This window comes from Talpa occidentalis, unplaced genomic scaffold, assembly GCF_014898055.3.
Source record: "Talpa occidentalis isolate TD23 unplaced genomic scaffold, MPIMG_talOcc4v2.1 talOcc4.3, whole genome shotgun sequence".
Taxonomy (NCBI): Eukaryota; Metazoa; Chordata; class Mammalia; order Eulipotyphla; family Talpidae; genus Talpa; species Talpa occidentalis.
Genome location: NW_023603184.1, coordinates 143021249 through 143038584, shown reverse-complemented (window position 1 = coordinate 143038584; position 17336 = coordinate 143021249). Strand labels below are relative to the sequence as shown.

Below are 17336 nucleotides of genomic sequence, written 5' to 3'. Positions count from 1 at the left end.
CAGGTTATATATAAAGTGTGTGTATGTGTGTGCTGATATTAAGAAACATTCATAAATTAGAAGCTCTGTTTACTGCTGCTATTTTCAGCTTTAGACATAAAATAGGAGCAAAGCAAAACAAAACGATTTAGTCAATAAAAATCAGAAGTTTCTCTGTATTATCCACAAGTCTGCTACTTTTTTAAAAACTTGCAGAACACTTAGGATTTTTCTTTATTGTAATTTGGGGATAAGAAAGAGGAACAAAATGAATAAAATAAATGTAACCATAATTATCTGTTCCTGAAGAGAAATCCAGATCACAGGTTCTGCTAATATTCACTAAATGTTAATATCATGAACTCCACATATTCATGTGATGTCTAATATTGTTTTTTTTTTGGGGGGGGGTGCATTTTTAGTATCTGCTTATTTCTATAACTTAAAAGAGATCAAAAAGCTTGTGATGACAGTTGCACCTCAATATACAATGTGTGATATCTTCCTTCAATTTTGAAATGCTTCCTCTTTGCCATGTAGCAGGGCAAAGCCCGACAAACACCTCCATCATCATAAATAATCCTAAAGGTGAAAAGCTTCACTAATAATTGAGAAAACACTATCATCCCTGTGATTATAAATTTATCTGGAAGAATGGATTCAGATAAGTGATTAACACAGTAAATTGACATTTGAAATTTGCTCTCAAAATAAATTATACAGAAATTGCAACATGAAAACGATCATTGAGACACAACTTTAATAAGTTCTAATTGCCATTTTGTCCTGGGAATGTGCCCACATTCGCCCAGGGCCATATCCCAGCTTTCCCTGTTGGCTTGAACCTGCAGAAGGCTCAGCTCTATGGATTGCGTCATTGAGTTATGTTGCCCTCTGGCTCCCGACAAGTTGACGAAGCGGAAGCACTGGTAGTAAACAAAATTGGAGGAGGAGAGTGTGACTTGTGTCTGTTTCACCTCAACTGTCCTCAACTGGCCCCAGGTCGAGGATGTCACTCTTTCAAAGGCCACAGCAATTTCCCGACAGTCCTATCCATGCTCCTACTTTCTTCACGTTCCTGCAACCCACCTACGTCAGCTGTAGTGCTGTAACAGCGCCCCGAAACTGCTGACCCCAGATACGTTAATTTCCCACCCACTTGTGGGCTTCTCTGAGCCCTGCCCACACCACTTGTTAAAGAAAAGAGAACCTTTATTAAAAATGATTGAATGTCATTGGAAAAACTGATCTATTCCTGTTAAAACACTAAGCTGACACGTGTGCAATATTAGAATGAAGTTCAAACAAACTTCGTAAAGAATTCTAAACAAACAAAAAGGACAAACTTTGCATGAGATCCAATTTATGTTTTCTATATTTTCTTTTTTTTTTTTCTTAAAGATTTATTTATATTTATTTATGCATACAAGAACTAGGGTATCGGCCAAAGATGCAAGGGTGAGAGGATTCACCAGAGACAGAGTGGGGAACAGAACAGGTAGATTGACCGAACTACACTGCTGAGGGGAGCAGGGGGCGGGACAGGAGAGGTCTGCTCTACCTTGTGTGTCAGCTCCCTGGCTGGGGATCGAACTCAGGCGGCAACTGCTGATGATAGCTTGATAGTGCTGAGACTTTAACCCTTGGGCCACAAGGGAGGCCCTTTGTTCCCCATATATTTTCAAAAACTTAGATATAATAATCAAAAATAATCTGTATTTGAAAATGAAAACAGGAATGTTCCGATGGAAACACATTTGTAATTGTTAGAATCACTATGATAGTTCAAGAAGCAGATTTTATTGCTTTTTTTTAAAATTAAATTCCCATGGATTAGAGTTGCAAAAGCAGTGGCATTAAAATATCTCCAAAACACTTAAATTGATTTGCTCTATTTTAGCCTTTCAGTCAAGTTTCTGCTTTACATGGTGGGAAAAACATGTTTCCTTTATTGCTACAATGCAAGAGGTTAGCTCATATTAGATTTCATAAGTATGTATTGAATTATTAAAGAAATCAGAACATTGCATTTTTGATATAACTGAAAGGGAAGGTCCGCCTGCAAGTTTAGAGTCTGGTAACTACTTTAAATGCTATGATGTGTTTTAAATTAAATTGTATCCTATATATAAATAAGTGTATAATTATTATTCCATTAATAACAGACAAAAATAATTTTACTATCTTGATAAGGGCATTCGGTTTAGTACCCACAGTTCGATTTCTAGAATAGAATAAACTTTGCACTTAGAAATGTTCAACAAGTAGTCTAACCTAATCATCATATTTTAGAACTTGAAAATTGAGAGCATACAACATAAATGAATCATTTATAGATACACAAGTGATTTAAAATTTACATACTTTGCATTTTTAAAGGGAAATATGAGCTTTTGGATTTTGAGAAATGATCCTCTAGGGAATTCCAGGGGTGCAGGGACAGAACACTCAATATGTCCTGAAAAGTAGGTATCACTCAGCTAAAAGGACTTTGAAGTCTGTGAAATCTATCCTCACGAGGACCCAGGGACTTGCTTTGCTCCTCACTTCTCAGGGTTCATGCAGCACTGGCTGATCACTGACTGATCCTGGCTGGATCCCCCAAGACTTTAAAGGTTGACTGATTCCCAGTGGACTTCTTTGAAATAAACTGGGGGTTTCAAGATGAGGTGGAATTAAGAAGATTGCAAAAATAATACATTCAGAGGTAAGAGAAAGGCTTACTTTCTACTGTTCGTTCTATTTCTCCTCTTCTTTTTTCTCCTTTTCTTTTATAGTTGCCTAATTTCTGTCTCCCCCCACACAACCGACCTCTCTCAGTTCCTCTCCTTTTCTCCTCCCACTGCTGTTACTTCATCAGTACCTTCTCAGAGCAGACATTCTCCTCCCAAGGATAATGTTGGCTGCATCAATACCTCTAGCTGATAAACTGATGAACACAATTTATTTCAGCTACCTTCTGTTGAAGGTCAAACAATTTTCTTAGGCATAACTTGTAGTTACTGACTTGAATAACCCTAAAATCTAGACAGAGACTTCTTCAGTTTCTGTAACTAGGGTTAGATGTGCTCACATCTACCTGAGGGAATCGGTACATCATCAAGTAGGCAATATTTGAGACAAACCATAATGAACCACAATAGAGAAGAGATCTTAGATGAAGAATAGGTAGGATGGAGGAGAACCAGGCCACCAAATTAACTCCAGGCCACCAAATTAACAAATCATTAGTCTGTAATAAATCATTAAAATGATTTTAAATATGGAAGTGACATATTTGTAGATGTAGCATAAACAATCCAAACTGGCCAGAATCAAATGAAAAAAATAATATATCAAAAAGAAACAGAAGCAGATGGAGCATGGGACATTCTGGGATTTTGTTTTTGGTACTGCCAAAGTCAGTTATGTCCAACGCTTTGAGAGCCATACATTTTGCTAGCTTTATTGGTGTCTGACTTGAACCCAAATCAAACTAATAGGCAAAGGTCATTAAACTTTTGTTTAGACTGGCAGGACTCAAAATAAAACAAAGCAAATTTAAGGTCAGAATTTAAACCTCCTACATGCACCTGCCTGGTGGTGCAGGAGTTAAGTCTCAACACTCTCAAACTATCCCAGCCACTGCAGCATGAGTTCCATCCCCACCCCACCAAACCCCCCAGTTCTGTATGAATGCACGCATATAAATAAATCTTTTAAAAAAATAAATCTCCTACAACGAAAATACACAAAGAAAGAAGACATTTTCTTAGTAACTAGGGAGATAATTAGATTGTGTTCACCTTTCATTCATTCACTCTTTTCTAACAAATATCAGTTATCTACTTTAACCAGCCTACCTCAGGGCAGGAAAGAATATCCCTTTCTCTCACTCTAGGGAAATCTAGATCTTGTGGTGGAAGCTCAAACTTTTCTTCATACCCAAGTGATTATATTTCATCATGCTTTGAAGTAGTCTGAATAGCATCTGAAAAACAATACATCTAAACCATGTCAGGTTATCTGTCCTTTTTACATTTCCCTTATATACTAAATAGAATCATTGTATTTTCATATATAGTATTTATTAATCTATATAACATTGTACTAGGAGAACATGTTTATGAGTAATACTTGCAAGAAAATTATTTCTTATTATTTATGTTTAGAAATTTTAATAAACTTCTGTTTTTAGCCATTGCCAAATGTTTCTCGTCCTCTCAAAAAGTAAAGCTGTTCCTTCTACTTCTAACTTAACTCGTGGAATCAGTTTTCCTAAGCGAAAATTAACATTTTTCCATAAGTCATATACTGAAGATATATATTAATATGTTGAATTCCATGCCTCACCTACTGGGCAAAATGTTATGAATTATTTTTGAAGCGGAAAAAAATGGTGAAAAGGAGCTGATGACCATTGTCTTAAATATCAGTTTCTTAGCATCAAGGGCTACACCTGGAAACTGTTTATCATAGCCAAAAAGGCAGGGCCTCCTTGGGATGTGTTTCATCAGAATGACTAATACAAAGTCATTTTTTTTCATAAATCTGCCATTATCCCACCATCTGTTATTTGCATTTTTCCAGAGAGTTAATAAAATACTGATGGAATGTTTTGACCCAACTGCTGTTAAATTCACATGGTCTACTCTTTTAGTTCCCAAGATGACATTCAGCCTTCCTATAGTGAAGTATTGCATCAGAATATCTTCTGCAATGGAAATTCCAGGTGAGACATCTAGAGGCAGAAGGACGAACTGCTTAAAAATTAAACCCTCATTAGCTGTGTTTTGTTGCAAATCAATGTTAAAAAATATCCTAATATGGGCCTCCCTGGTGGCGCAGCGGTTGAGCGCTGGGTTGTGAAGCTGCCCGCAGCCTCTGCAGTGCCAGTTCGATCCCCGGCTGCATCCCCAGCCACCGGAGGAGGGTCCCACATGGCGCGCAGACCTCTCCTGCCTCTCCTGCCGCCCGCTGCTCCCCTCAGCAGTGTGCTTTGGTCCTTCTGCCTGCTCTGCTCCCCGCTCTGTCTCTGGTGAATTCTCTCACCCTTCCGTGCTTCTGACTGTACCCAGAGCTTGTATAAACAAATAAATAAATCTTAAAAAAAAATCCTAATAGGGGCCTCCAAAGGCGGTTGAGCACAGCACTGTGAAGCTGTCCACAGCCTCTGCAGCAGCACAGGTTCGATCCTGGCCAGCCAGGGAGATACCCACATGGCGCAGCAGACCTTTCCTGACTTGCCTGCTGCTCCTCTCAGCAGTGGATTTCAGTTAATACAATCCACCTGTTCTGCTCCCCACTCTCTCTCTGGTGAATCCTCTCATCCCCCAGCTCTGGCCTGTACCCCAGTTCTGCTTTGTATGAATAAATAAATCTTTTTTTTAAAAAAAGATATATTCTAATAACCTGTGCCCCGTCACTGAAATTCCTTACCTGATTGAAATGTCGGTATGCTAGACCTGTGAGTTGAAAGGTGTTCCTGGATTTGTCATGATTTGCTAGACTGATTTGTGTGGTTTGGATACTTTCAACACCCAAGAAGATGTGTATGTGATTCAATAAAAACATGTTCTTATAGCATATTCATTATATCTGGACATAAACACAGGTACTTCCTGCAAGACAAAGTGGACATCTAACATTTAGAAATAACATCATTGATCCTACTATGTATGAGACCCTTTGCTACACACTGTGAATGCAGTAGTGAAAGGACAGAGCTACTTCACGGCACTTAAAGTCTAGTGTGGAGAGATGAAGACTATGAAAAGCAGCAACAAAAACCTGTTAATTACAAAGTGCAGTAACCACTATAAAAGAAAGCAGAGCAGGAACTCATGGGCCAGAGACGGTCATTAGCATAGCTGACTTTGGAAGTCATCTAGCTGTCAAACACAATAGTAGAGTCCACTGATGTAGCTTCAATGATCTCTGAAACATAACTTAAAATTTTTGCAGGTCCCAGGTCTTGGAAATGCCATCTCTTCCCCAGTGGGCCCAATGTGGTCCCAGACTCTTACCAGCCAGCAACCTTTGAGCTGCAACTTGGTTCCTGCTCTAGTGTCCCATTGGGTGGACTCAATCAACAAACATGCAGTCACTTTCTGCTATCTCCACCATTGCTATTTTTTTTTTTAATAGAGGCATGTTTTATTTATTTATTTATTTGTTTGCTTGTTTGTTTTGTTTATACATGCACACTGGGTACAGTCAAAAGCGCGGGAGGGTGAGAGAATTCACCAGAGCCAGAGCAGGGAGCAGAGCAGGCAGAAGGACCAAAGCACACTGCTGAGGGGAGCAGCGGGCGGCAGGAGAGGTCTGCGCGCCATGTGGGACCCTCCTCCCGTGGCCAGGGAGCATCCAGGGATCGAACCGGTGCCGCAGAGGCTGCAGGCAGCTTCGCAACCCAGCATTCAACCGCTGCGCCACGGGAGAGGCCTGAGCATTGCTATTTTTTGCCTTAGGTACCTGAGGAGTGATCTATTTAAATCCTTTTTTTTCCTCCATTAAATTATTTTTTATTTGTCCTAATTCTAAAAAATCTGGGTATATGTGTGTGGTAGAAGGCTTTTCTTACCAATTTTTACTCCAAATTAGGGATCAGAATCAGTCCAGAGAGCTTTTGTAGCTCATGCTGGAGTCTTTAGTGCAGTTTTATTCTTCACAAAATCAAGGTTGTCAGAAGTCCTGAAAACACAGGGTCATGAACAAAGAAATATGCAAGGACCCATGTTTCTATGCACCATTCTATCATCATTCTAAGCACCAAATACATGTCTGAGTTATAGAGATTGGCTCAATAAAATGTTTTTTTTTTTTATTTTTTTGCTCATTGGATGTTAAAAAAAATTGCTGTGTGATGTCTCTGTATGTATATTTTACCAAAAACTTATTTCAATTTCATAATAAAACAATGTGTAATTTGAAGAAGAAAGGTTTTGGTTTTCTAGGGAAAAATTATATTTAGGGATTCTGAGATGACTTAATCTACCAGATTATTTTTTCGCAAAATCTAAGACATAATGAGTCTATGGCTCCACAAGAATGTTATGAATTTGTAACAAAGAGTTTAAATCACACATCATGGTTTTTGCAACAGTGCAAGGAAACACAAAAGCTTTCTAACAGTTTCCATACAAACTGAGTTTTTTTTTTAAGATTTATTTATTTATTTATTTATTTATTTATTTATACACGAACTGGGGTACAGGCCAGATGCATGGGAGGGTGAGAGGATTCGCCAGAGACAGAGCGGGGAACAGAACAGGCAGAGTGATGAAATACACTGCTGATGGGAGCAGCGGGCACGACAGGAGAGGTCTGCCACGCCTTGTGGGACAAACTGAGTTTTTAATACATAAAAAGCACCCGGCTAAATATGAGAGGGGTGCTTAGATGAAATTCAAGACTTACTCTGAGTGAGTTAGCACTGTCTCCAAAGATAGGGCAAGCATAGGTGAACATGGATGGGTTTTAGGGGAGAATGAGGGTGGGGGACAGGTTCCACATGGTAAAGGAAAGAAATCAGAAAATATTTCCTGGAAGAAATAAAGACAAAATGAGATTGTGTAAAGTTTGAAGGCACAGAATTCAAAATGACAATAATGATAGTAAATAGAAAAATGCAAACAGCCAAAAAAATAAGAAATATTTAGGAAGATATTACATTTATAAAAAAAAAATAATCCTATGAAGACCATGTGATTTAACCTCACAGTGAGATTCAGAGAAGATACAGTCTCCTCATTCTAGGCACAAACACAACCTTAGTCCCCAGCATCTATATAACTAGCCTACTGAGACGTAGCTGGGAGTGGAGGCGTCAAGATTTCAATTCAAAAATACCTCAGTTGGGAGCTGGAGCATTCAGCTCTGCCTCATGTCCTTGTCTTCGTGGGCAGCTTCCTCCTCTGTGTCCCTACACTCACCACATTCTGGTCCAGGCTCTCTCAAGCAAGGAACTGGCCTGACTTGCTCCACCCTGCGACTAACACTCCAGCAGCACTTCTGCTAATGCTGACAATGCGGACAAATTGGAGGTGACCCAACAGGACTGTCCCATTCAACCACAGAGCCGAGAAGATGTCCCAGAGTCTTTGGAGGCCGTGGCTGGTGGGAAATGTCTGCTCCAGTGACAGCCCCTAGACTTCTTGATCCCTTAACCTACAGTTATGAAATATTTCTTTCACTCCAAGTGAGACAAAGAAGGGATTGGCTAGAGTTGAACGTTCCACTAAATGATACTGAGCCCAATAGTTTCAAAGACTTAAGTAGAAGAAATCACTAGAAAAAAAAACTCACTGTACTGTCTACAGTGCTGAAATTTGTCTTAGAGCAAGAATTCCATTAAAAGTGTGATGTCCCAAAGTTCAGCCCAGAGATTCTTGGCACTCATCATAATACCCTTCAAGAGTATAGAGGTGATAAATTGTGACTGTGATCATGTAGATTTTTTTTGGGGGGGGGAATTTTATTTTAAGGAATATCCTTGAAATAATCTTGTACTGTTATATACCAGTTGGAATTTTTAAAGAATGATAGATTTAGTAGCTTAAGCATTTTGTCAAAATAAAATCTAAATGCTGTCATGAAGAATAACAGTGTTAGATTTTGTTCTTTGGAAATACTGAAGGTAAATAAATTTCCATGTCTCCTTTGATGGACACTTCCCCAAGGGGACTCGCCATATTTATTAATGGCTGAAGCTTCAAGGTCCTTTGGCATCTCATGTTATTTTTAGGTGATTCTATTTCTTTATCATTTAATTGTTTCAGCACAGAATTTGCCCGTGGGCCTTCTGAGTAGACAAAGCAGCTGGTACATGACAGGATGCCAGAGTTCACAGCAGCTTGTCACACTCCCTGCCAACTGGGCCACCAATGACGAACGCAACCCCAGTTTTCATGGACCCATTTCCTTAACCCCAGAAAATTGTCTTCATGCCTTTGAGCTGTCAAGAGGAAAGGAACATATGCACAATAACTTATATCTAATTTGTCATCTCTTTAATGCATGTGTCATGTTGTTTTAAGGTCACATAAATTAAAAAATACATATTTTAGCAGCATATGAAAATAAAGCATGGACTTAAGGAGCTGTGTGAAAAACAATCCAAATTTTAAGGGGATAAAAATGGACATTTCATTTAATAATTTCTGTAACAATGAAAAGTTATGATAAATTGAGAAAAATGCTATATTTGTGCATTAAAAAGGAATCAATACGTAGAAGCTATAGAACAAAGCAAAAATTTGATGGGAATTTATATTGTCATATTCATCTTCATAATTAAATCAAAGATGACCACTTCTGACATCTTAAAACATGTTAAAAACCATATATATGGGGGCCTCCCCAGTGGCGGAGCGGTTTTAGCGCTGTGCTGTGAAGCTGTCCCAAGCCTCTGCAGTTCAGGTTCAATTCCCGGCCAGGGAGCAACCCACATGGTGCAGCAGACCTCTCCTGTCTCACCCACTGGTCCCCTCAGCAGTGCTTTCGGTCCATCTGCCTGTTCGGCTCCCCACTCTGTCTCTGGTGAATTCTCTCACCCCCAGCACCTCTGACCTATACCCCAGTTCTTGTATAAATAAATAAATTTTAAAAAAAGAGTTTAAAAAATGCATATATGTGTGTGTGTATATAGATATATAAAATACGTCATTCATCCTTAAAGATTAAAGTTCTAAATCTCTCAATCATTTTTTCAATGTTATAGATCTAAATGGCATCTAAATATATCCTGTTTTTTTCTTAGTATGAAGTAAAGCAGGAATGTAACTGGAAAATAATATATTTCATAGAAAAGGTCACACTGTACTCACTATACATGGGTAAAACAAAAAATTAAATTTGAGAAACATAGTAATAAAGCAAACTTTAGAATTTGAGTGATGTAGAAATAAAAAAAGGGGGAAGGACAATAAGTAAATGACTAGAAAATAAAATAAAAATTGAAGTCAATGAATAGCACATGACTATACTTATTAATGCTTTTCAAAATATTATCACTGTTTGGCTTAAGCTATTAAAAGTATAATACACTCATTTAATCATAGAGTAAAGCCTCCAGATACTTTTTATAAGAAATACAGCTAATCCAAAATGGCAAAAAAATAAAAATAATGATGTAATAAATGTGACACAACAGGTAGAGAAAGAGCAACCAAGTGAGCGATGATAAAAACCAAAAGAGTAATCATTCAATCGCCAAGGCCGCATCTGATAAAAGCCACATAGTCATAAACATCTACATTCTGAATAATATAAGATCAAAATGAAAGGTTTATGTGACTTGACCTAGATCTCGGCATGTATACATTGTACTAACTGCACCACCTTTCTTATTTTTAGGTTTATTTTATTTATGCATACAAGATCTGGAGTGTAGGCCAGAGATGGGGAAGGTGGTGAGAGGATTCACCAGAGACAGAGTGGGGAGCAGAACAGGTGGATCTACTGAAACATAACTGCTGAGGGGAGCAGCGGTTGAGTCAGGAGAGGTCTGCTGCACTGTGAGGGTCAGCTCCCTGGCCGGGAATCGAACTCCTGCTGCAGTGGCCGCTGATAGCTTGACAGCGCAGAGATTTAACCCCTGGCACCATAGGGAGGCCCTGATGCCACCTCTCTTACAGCTAAACCTCTATGTTCTTTCCATGCTGATAAGTTTTCAAAAATGACTGAAGCTGGTCACCTCACAGTATACAAATGCCATTTACATGGTCTCACATATGCATCACTTTGAGGCTTTGTGTTTTGCGAATCCAGCACCCTGATAATCTTCAGAGATTGCAAAGATTGTTGTTTCTAGTGCGCTGAGTGCTCTCATGAATAAGCAGCTTTGAGATGCTTCTGCTGCTCCTCCCCCAGTCCCGTCCCCTCCTGGCCCCCTGCAAGACTTCAAGGAGATCCCACTGCTCCCCTCCCTAAGCTCCAGTGACCAGGTACGCGTGGGCTATGACAAAGCTCATGTTTTAATACCATCACTGCTCCCTCTGGGATGCCCTGACGCCATGAAGAGGACTTGGGATGAATCCCTCTATCCCATCACAGCTAGTGAAGGAGGAACTAGGAACCAGCTTATTATGACTGTTGGTTCTGCGCTGTTCTTGCATCTATGAATTTAAGGCTCCTTACCTTAACCAGAAGGCCAAAGATGAGCCTGCAAGCTGGGGAGAAAGGTCACCCTCCCTGGGTCTCCCCCGCAAAGTGACCTTCTGTGTTCAGTACATCAAAAAAGCAAAGCAAAACAAAGAACCAAACAAACCATCTCCAGAATGTTCCAAAAACATCTCCAGAATGTTCCAACAGGTCACTCTCAGCCTCTAAAACAGCAAACCCCCATCCAGACTATGCACTTGTTTAAGTTCATAGCATTTATTTTCAATGTTGTATGTTTATTGGTTTTAATTGTTTGATGTTCCTAATAGAATGTAAACTTCAGGAGGACAGAGATCACAGCCATTTGGCTTGCTACTCCCCAGCACCCTGGCACATAGCACAGGCTCAATAAATATTTGTGGGAGGGAAAGATAAAGACAAGGAAGGATGAAGGGAGAGAGATAGGGAGGGAGGGAAATAAAACAAAATTAAAGGGAATAGTAAATTTTTTTTCTAACTTTCTGGAACAAGAGGAAATTTTATGCTTCCACATAAAAGCTAATGATCCTTATTTTTTCCATAATATTTTCCTATCTTTTTATTTATACAATTAGATTTGTTTCACATTTGAATATCTTTCTGACTATGCCTCTAAAAAGAAATCAAAACTAAATTACTTCTATAGTAGAGATATAGCTACTCTTACTGAGCAATCAGTTTCTATTTACACCTCTCATCTATAATGGCAAAAAGTATTTTGCAAAAGGAAATTAACTTGAAACACCATAATTATTGGTATTTTTCTTCCAGATGTTTAAACAACCACTAAGATATCCTTTTCTAATAGATTCTCTTAATCTCAAATACCTCAGGTTAGCTGTGTTTGTGGCACATAAATTTATACAAAATCATATTGACTCTATAAAGGATTAGTAAGGCACATGACATGTGGCAGGTAACCTTCAATGCAGTTTGCTAGTTATATGTGAAATATGATAAACTTCAGTTTTTATGTAGAGAGAAGTTAAACCATTGTGCCTTAGGTATCAGACAATAGGAGGACATTATTATAGCAGCTCTTTTATCAAAAGGTATCCAGATAGTTTATGAATTACTAATTAGCCTTCTCAATATATTAAATAAACAATACATTAAATAACAAATAATTTACTCCTATACAATGCATGTTAAGACATTTTTCTTTAATGAATGCTATTTACCTGGTCTGTGTTAACTAAACACCAAGTCATCTATTCATCAGGTAAAGTCCTTTTAATCCACATATCTACCTAAAATACTCCTTTAAGTTAATATCTGATAAAGAAAACAAAATGTTAAAAAATGCTGGCATAATGATTTTGTCCACATCATGGGAAATGGAGGGGAATCCATGCTTCTGATGAAGAACTCCAGTCCCCTTGCTGTCTTGACTTCAGCCTTGGAGTCCCTGAGCAATGAACTTAGCTTGACTGTGGCTGGATACTGACATTCAGAAATGTGGAGTAACAAGGGGGTGCTACGTTAAGTCACTATGTTGTAATTTCTTATGCAGCAAAAAAATAGCTAGTAGAGATCCCCAGCCGTATAACTAAGACTGAATTGTGTAGACAGGCTGAACCTTAGGAAGTTTCTGTGTTTGACCATTTTTGACATGCAAAATAATGACAGTGTCATACCATCCAGAGTCCGATGCCTACTGGTTAATTCTTTGTGGGTATAGGACTGAGGCTTTCAGCAGCTAGAGATGCCTACAATGCTGCCGTGTGACTCTCCATGGTTGGGTCACAGGGACTGCATGTCTGTGGTTCCAGAGGGAGAATCTCTCACTTCTATACCCCACCTCTGAGTGGCTAACATTTCTCCTCTTCTGACCTCATAAATGATTGCTGCTTCTCTTTCCTAGTCCATGTTTTAAAAGTTTTTTTTTTTTTTTTTTTTTTTTTTTTTTTAGTTTAGGGGCTCCCTGGTGGTGCAAGAGGTTAAGCACAGCACTGTGAAGCTATCCTCAGTCTCTGCAGCATGAGTTCGATCTCCGGCCAGGGAGCTGACCCACATGGTGCAACAGACCTCTCCTGTCTCGCCCGCTGCTCCCCTCAGCAGTGTATTTCAGTCAGTCTGCCTGTTCTGCTCCCCACTCTGTCTCTGGTGAATACTCTCACCACCCCCACCTCTGGACTGTACCCCAGTTCTTGTATGCATAAATAAAGAAATCTTTAAAAAAGTTTTTTAGTTTAATTTTTTAATAAATTAACTAATGATTAATTGAGGTAATATTTGGATACCCTCATCAGTTCTAGTCCCTTTTTAATCTTCTTACGTCAAAGACAGATTTTTGACACCGGACTTGCACACTAGCCCCTGCTACCAGACAGTGTCCAATTCAGAGTTGAATTTGGCTTCCTGAATTCTTCCTTAAACTCATTAAGCAAAAAATCCGAGTCCTAGAAATGTTCTCCTTAATCTCCTATGTAGTCACCCCCAAGTTTCTTCTGGGATATGTTCTCCATTTCTTCAGCACAATCAATGAACATAACTTTGGCAATAGGAGTACTCCTGGGGGACTTTGTTTATTGACTCTGGAGGACACAGAAGGAATTTTTCAATTATAAGTTATAACCACCCTCACACCCCTGTCTACTTTCCTTTTCTATACTGGAAATCATTGTTAATATTGAAAGAGAATACCAATGGAAAAAATGTTTCTTTTTTTTTTTGTTTTTTGTTTGTTTGTTTGTTTGTTTAATTTTGTTTTCAGGGAGGCAGAAGAGCTGGTAGATTCATAGATCTACAGAAATAGTGAGGTATTCAAGAAAATTCTTCCTCTATCCAAAATCCATCTTTCTATCCTGTCATAGATATAGATCTTAAGACATTCTCCCACCAAAAGTATACCCTTCTATAAACTCATCAAGTACTTTTTTTTGTTGTTGTGTGATGACATTGCTATGCACATTTTCTAATTTGCTAGCTCATTACCAATTCTTGATATTTTAAATCTCTGTTTAAAGCTCAATTTAACTTTCATTTCTTCTGGGAAACTGTCTCCAGTTCCAATATTCCGCATGAACCACCTTCTCTTACAAATTCCCATAACCTTTGAACTTGTGTTAAACTTAATTGTGTGTAGATTAGTCTTTCCTCTGCATGAGGATCCTTCTGAGTTTTCTGAATCTTCTTCTTAAAATTCTTTTTTTTTTTAAAGATTTATTTATTTATTTATTTATTTACACAAGCACTGGGTACAGTCAGAAGCGCGGGAGGGTGAGAGAATTCACCAGAGCCAGAGCAGGGAGCAGAGCAGGCAGAAGGACCGAAGTACACTGCTGAGGGGAGCAGCGGGCGGCAGGAGAGGTCTGCGCGCCATGCGGGACCCTCCTCCAGTGGCTGGGGAGCAGCCGGGGATCGAACCAGCACTGCAGAGGCTGTGGGCAGCTTCGCAACCCAGCGCTCAACCGCTGCGCCACTGGGGAGTCCCCTTTTTAAAATTCTTAATGCCTAGTGCCATTTCTTGAAAACAAGTCTGCTCAATACATATATGATTATCTTCAGAAGCATTGACCCATGTAACCATATTCTCAAGCTCAAGTTAATAATGTAGAACTTCAAATTAGTATTCTAACATAGCTATTTACATCTAACTTGAAAACCAGAGGTGGTATTTCTCAAACCATTTTTGATTGACAAAGATCTCTGAGGAGATGAAATTATAGAATCAAAGTTGAACATTGAGCACCAAGTAACAAAGGAGATAGAATTTTCTGGAACAGCAGTTTCAATAAGTCACATGGTATTCTAATGTACAGTCTTTTCCCACTCAGGGATACTGCAACTGTTATAGTCAGTTAACACAGACTGTTTCCTGTGAAAATTAGGACAGCAATAATGTTCCTTCTCTTTTGTGTCCCCCCTCTCTCAAGGTTTGAGTATATTAAGATGATCCACATAAAATTTCCATTTTCTTGGCCAAAAATTATCAAATAGCATCAATGCCATATAGTTCAAACCAATAAACTGTGCTGTGGCCATTGATTAGGTTTCATCCTCCTTGTGTCTCACTTTACAATTTTTTTTTTTAAAGATTTTTATTTATTTATTTATTTATACAAGCACTGGGTACAGTCAGAAGCGCGGGAGGGTGAGAGAATTCACCAGAGCCAGAGCGGGGAGCAGAGCAGGCAGAAGGACCAAGGTACACTGCTGAGGGGCACAGTGGGCGGCAGGAGAGGTCTGCGCGCCATGTGGGACCCTCCTCTGGTGGCCGGGGAGCAGCTGGGGATCGAACCGGTGTTGCAGAGGCTGCGGGAAGCTTCGCAACCCAGCGCTCAACTGCTGCGCCACCGGGGAGGCCCTCACTTTACTTTCAATGAAGTGCTCTGATGAAGGTTGAACTTGTCTGGTTCTCATTTCCTTAGCAACAGATATACACAACAGTGCATAAGGAGAATTCTTCTTGCAGATGGTGAATCTTAACCATTTGCTATTTATTTTTACTGGTTTTAAACTGAGATTGAAATTTTCTTCTTGACCTTGGCCTTCATCGTATAAAGAAGACTAAAACAAACATCTGGCTAGAATATAGCTACCATCTTTACAGATTTTCCTATCACTTCTGAAACATGAACTTATCATTAAAGTTCAGAAATTTTACCATAAAGCAAAATGAACTTTGTTGCAGTAAATCCATTGTAGATTACTGCTAACAGAGTAACTTCCTAAAGTATAAAATCAAATTTGTTTTGATTAAGAATCATTTGAGAAATATGGTGGTATCACAGCATGGATACTAAGATAGCTTTCAGTGTATTAATCTAATGTCGCTGATGATATGAAGAGTTAACATATTTTTCTAATAATAATTATATTTCCTAATAAGTAATACAATTTAGGTGCTGCAGATCTTACTTCCAAATTTTATCACCTGGGGAATATTACTACCTCGGAAATTGATTGTCATCTAAAAAATCAACACCTTGGTGTGTTAACATTTACAGATTTGCTTTTCAAAAAATATATTTCTCTCTTTTCTAGATATCCTTGGCTTGGGAATTTCATTAGTAAAAAGTAAAATTGAAGGTGACAGCAAAGTTTTTTATAAGCAACTGAGTTGGTTGAAAGAATACATTCTAAGTCATCATGTTGATAGCAAAACATGAATATACATTGCAACAATAAAAGATGAAATTTCTAATTACCATGTAAACACAGGGGCTGCCAACATATCCCAGCTGCCCACACACAGCACATCGGCAATTTTTTTTTTTTTAGTTTCATATATTTAAGGTGTTTGGGAGAGTGTGTTAGATTTTTTTAACAAATATTTTAAGGAATAGTTTAAGGTCTGCATAACACAAAGATAGTCCCCACCTACCACACATCCAGCTTTCCCTTTAACGCAACATCATAACAATACTAAATATTACATTGGTATTAAATATTGATACAAGTAATGAAACAATGTTCATACTTACTCACTTAAGTCCATCCTTTACTCAGATTTCCTTGGAGTTTACCTTATGTCCTTTCGCTGTTTCTCAGGACAACATGCAATTTAGTCACTATGATCCCGCCTTCTTATGATTTCGTTCTTGTGTGAGGATCAGGGCAAGAATGTCCTCTCTCACTGTTGCTAGGCAGCAGTATACAGAAGTTCTAGCCAGCATAATAAGTGCCACCCTAACCCATCAAGGAAACATAAAGATGGGAGATATATCTTATGCAGATAAGAGATAAGTAACTAAAAGTATCTCTATATGTGCAGATAACTTGAAAGCTTGTGTAGAACACCCCAAGAAACCCACAAATTTTTTCTAGGACTAACAAGTGTATTCAGTGAGTACACAAGAAACAATAGAAAACTCAGCTGCATTCCTACATTCTAACAACAACTATATGGAAATGCAAATTTAAAATATATTTTTAATAGCTCAATAACCAAGATGCTGTGATCCAAATCTAATAAAACAAGTACAGACTTCTATGCTGGAGACAACAGAGTGTTGTTGGAAGAAATCAAATAAGTCTGAGTGTATGAAAGACATTTCATTCCCATGGATTGGAAGACTGAACACAGTCATTTCTGCCCAAATTGATATAATGATTAATGAAATTCCTACCAAATCTCAGCGAGACATTTTGAAAGTATAAATGACATTATTGTAAAATTCATACAGAAAAGTAAATTAACTAGGACAGCTAAAATAATTCTGAAAATAAGAAGAAAATACAAGAAAACATTCTTTTTGAACTGAAGATATCTTGTAGCCACATCCATCAAA

General features: G+C 38.5%; 1 long non-coding RNA gene across 10 annotated transcripts in view; it reads right to left on the bottom strand.

Annotated features, from left to right (window-relative positions):
* The window catches only part of LOC119254866 (uncharacterized), a 64134-nt gene extending 47473 nt beyond the window's left edge, over window positions 1-16661 (bottom strand). For 3 of the 10 annotated variants that reach the window (XR_008553664.1, XR_008553661.1, XR_008553667.1), the window contains exon 1: window positions 16530-16661. This is a non-coding gene — a long non-coding RNA (uncharacterized LOC119254866). Of the gene's footprint in view, window positions 1-3821; window positions 3950-5397; window positions 5580-6541; window positions 6652-16529 lie in introns of all 10 variants that reach the window. The other 7 variants (XR_008553662.1, XR_008553663.1, XR_005127392.2 and 4 more) reach the window with 7 other exon arrangements.
* Between the last annotated feature and the right edge of the window lie 675 nt (window positions 16662-17336).